Below are 4,926 nucleotides of genomic sequence, written 5' to 3'. Positions count from 1 at the left end.
GGGCACCTTGGTGCGCATGCCTTGCCTGGGCTGCGCACCAGGGCGGGCTCAAGATGGCACCCGCGTTCCTTTTTTTTCACTATCTTTCAAAACGGAAATTTTAAAATCTCATTTTTTTTTGCCTTTTTCTGGAAATTAGTGAAGGCAGCGCATCAAAGGTGCGCACCTCGCTGCCCACCACGGTGCGCAACGCCGGTGGGCACCCGGGAGTGCTTCGAAGTGTGCTCCAAGGTGCTGCGTGCACGTTGTCGGAGCCCGGTTTGCCCCGGGTGCGCACCTCGCGTGCACCTTCGTCGGGGTGGGCACCTTGGCTGGGTTTGCCCCGGCTGCGCTCCGAAGCGGGGTTATTGGAGCGCCGCCTCTTTTTTTGTCGGAGCGTTTGGTGGGGTTTCTCGCATTGGCTCTTCCGAGGCCCGGTTGCCACCCTGGCGCGCACGAAGTCGGAAGTAGGGTTAATTGCCCGGGTGCGCACCTTTGCCAGGGTGGGCACCTTACCTGGGCTGCGCACCAGGGCGGGCTCAAGATGGCACGCGCGTTCCGTTTTTTTCACTATCTTTCAAAACGGAAATTTTAAAATCTCCTTTTTTTTTGCCTTTTCTGGAAATTAGTGAAGGCAGCGCATCAAAGGTGCGCACCTCGCTGCCCACCTTGGTGTGCTCTGAGGTGCGCACCCGGGAGCGCTACGAAGTGTGCTCCAAGGTGCGGCGTGCACGTTGTCGGAGCCCGGTTTGCCCCGGGTGCGCACCTCGCCTGCACCTTGGCCGGGGTGGGCACCTTGGCTGGGTTTGCCCAGGGTGCGCTCCGAAGCGGGGTTACTGGAGCGCCCCCTCTTTTTTTGTCAGAGCGTTTGGTGGGGTTTCTCGCATTGGCTCTTCCCAGGCCCGGTTGTTGGGTGCGCTCCCACCCTGGCGCGCGCGAAGTTGGAAGTTGGGTTAATTGCCCGGGCGCGCACCTTCGCCAGGGTGGGCACCTTGGTGCGCACACCTTGGCTGGGCTGCGCATCAGGGCGGGCTCAAGATGGCACCAGCATTCCCTTTTTCTCACTATCTTTCAAAACGGAAATTTTAAAATCTCGTTTTTTTTTTGCCTTTTATGGAAATTAGTGAAGGCATCGCATCAAAGGTGCGCACCTCGCTGCCCACCTTGGTGTGCTCCGAGGTGCCCACCACGGTGCGCAACGCCGGTGCGAACCCGGGAGCGCCCCGATGTGTGCTCCAAGGTGCGGCGTGCACGAAGTCGGACCCCGGTTTGCCCCGGGTGCGCACCTCGCGTGCACCTTGGTGCGCACACCTTGGCTGGGTTGCGCGGCCTGGTGGGCACCATGGTGCGCACCAAGGAGCGCTCCGAAGTGTGCTCCAAGGTGCGGCGTGCACGAAGTCGGAGCCCGGTTTGCCCCGGGTACGCACCTCGCGTGCACCTTCGCCGGGGTGGGCACCTCGGCTGGGTTGCGCGCCCTGGTGCGCACCAAGGAGCGCTCCGAAGTGTGCTCCAAGGTGCGGCGTGCACGAAGTCGGAGCCCGGTTTGCCCCGGGTGCGCACCTTCGCCGCGGTGCGCACCATGGCGTGCACGAAGTCGGAGCCCGGTTTGCCCCGGGTGCGCACCTCGCGTGCACCTTCGGCGGGGTTGCGCGCCCTGGTGGGCACCATGGTGCGCACCAAGGAGCGCTCCGAAGTGTGCTCCAAGGTGCGGCGTGCACGAAGTCGGAGCCCGGTTTGCCCCGGGTGCGCACCTCGCGTGCACCTTTGGCGGGGTTGCGCGCCCTGGTGGGCACCATGGTGCGCACCAAGGAGCGCTCCGAAGTGTGCTCCAAGGTGCGGCGTGCACGAAGTCGGAGCCCGGTTTGCCCCGGGTGCGCACCTCGCGTGCACCTTCGCCGCGGTGGGCACCATGGCGTGCACGAAGTCGGAGCCCGGTTTGCCCCGGGTGCGCACCTCGCGTGCACCTTCGCCGGGGTGGGCACCTCGGCTGGGTTGCGCGCCCTGGTGCGCACCAAGGAGCGCTCCGAAGTGTGCTCCAAGGTGCGGCGTGCACGAAGTCGGAGCCCGGTTTGCCCCGGGTGCGCACCTCGCGTGCACCTTCGCCAGGGTGGGCACCTCGGTGCGCACACCTTCTCAATGTTTTCTTGCCTTTTCTGGAAATTGGTGAAGGCAGCGCATCAAAGGTGCGCACCTCGGTGTGCTCCGAGGTGCGAACCCGAGAGCGCTCCGAGGTGCCCACGAAGTCGAAAGTCGGGTTAATTGCATTGTTTTCCCCGGGTGCGCTCCGAGGTGCGCAACATCGGCGCGCACCAAGGAGGGCTCCGAAGTGTGCTCCAAGGTGCGCACGATGGCGTGCACCTCTGGTGCGCACGATTCGGAGCTCGGTTTGACCGGGGTGCGCACACCTTGGCTGGGTTGCGCACCTTTTGTGCGCTCCAAGGTGCGCACGAAGTCGGAGCTCGGTTTGCCCCGGGTGCGCACCTTCGCCAGGGTGCGCACCTTGATGCGCACGCCTTGGCTGGGCTGCGCACCTTGGTGGGCGCCATGGTGCGCACCTTTCGTGCGCTCCAAGGTGCGCACGAAGTCGGAGCTCGGTTTGCCCCGGGTGCGCACCTTGGTGGGCGCCATGGTGCACTCCGAGGTGCCCAAGATTGGTGCGCACCAAGGAGCGCTCCGAAGTGCGCTCCAAGGTGCGCGCGAAGTCGAAAGTTGGGTTAATTGTCCGGTTTGCCTCGGGTGCGCACCTTGCGTGCACCTTCGCCAGGGTGGGCGCCTTGGTGCGCACACCTTGGCTGGGCTGCGCACACCTTGGCACCCGCGTTTCCTTCATTTTAAATTTTTTTTTTTTACAATCTCTCAAGTGGGAAATTCTATAATCTCAACTTTTTTTGCCTTTTCAGGAAACTTTTGAATGGAGCGCATCATTGGTGCGCTCCGAAGTGTGCTCCAAAGCTCTCTCCAGCTGCGTGCACCTGCCCCGGCCGCGCACCCGGCCCCGCCCAGCTTCGCTCACCTGTCCCGGGCGTCTGGTGCGGAACCTTAGAGTAAGAAACATCACCGTGCACCTTGGCCAACGTGCGCGACTCGACCGAGCGCGCACTGGCCGAGGTGCACACCGATTTCACCTGGGTGCGCGCGCAGCACCTCGGGCGCACCGGGGTGCGCGCACAACGCCCGGGTTGCACCGTGGCCTGTGTGCTCGGGGCGCCTCGGGTGCGCGCTCGGTGTCGCCCCCGCGCGCGCGGTAGTGCGGGCAGCGCACCCCGGCCCGGCCCGGCCCCGACGAGAACGCAAACGGGCAAAAGGTTTATTCAAATAGCATTGCGACGCCCGGCGAAAAACTAAAAAAGGGTGCAACACCGGGACTTCCCGGGAGGTCACCCATCCCAGTACTACTCCGGCCCAAGCGCGCTTAACTGCGGAGTTCTGATGGGATCCGGTGCACTAACGCTGGTATGATCGCACCCGTTATGAGCTTGTCGCAGTGTGTACTTAGCAAACCGCGACCCACGTGCGAATCCACCCCGGCCACCCACCCCCGTCGAGGTGCACACCCTCCCTCGCGAAGTGCGCCCCGTTCGCCAAGTGTGAGCCCTGCCCGGGTGCGCGCACCTTGCTAGGGCGTCGGGTGTGCACCCGGCCCGGCCTACGTGCGTGCACCTGGAGGGGGCGTCGTGTGCGTGCAGTGTCCCGTCTGCAACGCGGTGCCCACACACCACCTCGGGCGCAACGACCTGCGCTCACATGTGGGCCGAGTGCACCTTGGTGCATGTTCGGGGCGCCTCGGGTGCACGCTCGATCTTGCCCCGGTGCACCAAGGCGCTCGGTTTGCCCCGGGTGCGCACTTGGTGCAAGGTGGGCACCCAAAATAGGGATCAAGCACCAAAACACAAGTTTCGGGATGCAAAATGGGACCCAAGGACCACAAATGCGTTCCAAGACCCATGATGGGTCCACGAGAACAAAAATGTGTTCCGAGACTTAATAAACAAATATTGGGTTTTAGGAGAAGAAACATGCTCTGATGCCCAAAACGAGAATCGACCCCGAAAAGGCCACAGGCCAAAAGTGGGATGCGAGACAAAAAAAAATGGGACCCGAGGACCAAAATTGGGTTCCCAGGTCGAAGACAGGGCAACCGGACAAGAAACGACCTCTAAGGCTCGAAATGAGTCCCGACGACTAAAACTTGACAAGAAGCACCCATCAGGCACCCAACTCGACACCCATGGGATGCCGACCCACCCGGGCTTCCACCTAGCACACCTTGGCACCCACCCACCCTCGCACCCAACCTCGCACCCAACTTAGCACCTTTGAACCCACATTGGCACTCACCCTGACCCTGGCACCTTGGAACCCACATTGGCACTCACCTTGACCCTGGCACCCACCTTTGCACTCACCTTGGGACCCACCCTGGCTCCCACCTCGGCACCCACCCAGACACCCACCTTGGTTCCTTGGCACCCACCTTGGATCCTTGGCACCCACCCCGACACCCACCTTGGCACGCAACTTGGCTACTTGCCACCCACCTTGGCTCCTTGACGCCCACCCCGACAACCACCCCGTGACCTACCCTGGCTAGGGTTGGTGCACACCCACCCTGGTGCCCACCTTGGCACCCACCCTATGACCCACCTTGGCACGCACCTTAGTACCCACCCCGTTACCCACCCTAGGACCCACCCCGTGACCCACCTTGGCCAGGGTGGGTGCCTTGGTGCGCACAACTTGCCTGGGCTGCACACCAGGGCGGGCTCAAGATGGCACCCGCGTTCCGTTTTTTTCACTATCTTTCAAAACGGAAATTTTAAAATCTCATTTTTTTCTTTTTTTTGCCTTTTCTGGAAATTAGTGAAGGCAGCGCATCAAAGGTGCGCAATGCTGGTGCGAACCCGGGAGCGCTCCGATGTGTGCTCCAAGGTGCGGCGTGCACGAAGT

At 62.5% G+C, this 4,926-nt stretch overlaps 1 non-coding gene across 1 annotated transcript; it reads right to left on the bottom strand.

Moving 5' to 3' along the window:
* Positions 1-3,327: 3,327 nt before the first annotated feature.
* Positions 3,328-3,446, bottom strand: LOC131868627 (5S ribosomal RNA). The gene has a single exon (XR_009367074.1). It is a non-coding gene; the product is annotated as a 5S ribosomal RNA (ribosomal RNA).
* Between the last annotated feature and the right edge of the window lie 1,480 nt (positions 3,447-4,926).

Source organism: Cryptomeria japonica, unplaced genomic scaffold (genome assembly GCF_030272615.1).
Source record: "Cryptomeria japonica unplaced genomic scaffold, Sugi_1.0 HiC_scaffold_211, whole genome shotgun sequence".
Taxonomy (NCBI): Eukaryota; Viridiplantae; Streptophyta; class Pinopsida; order Cupressales; family Cupressaceae; genus Cryptomeria; species Cryptomeria japonica.
This window is presented reverse-complemented; position numbering and strand designations above follow the sequence as displayed.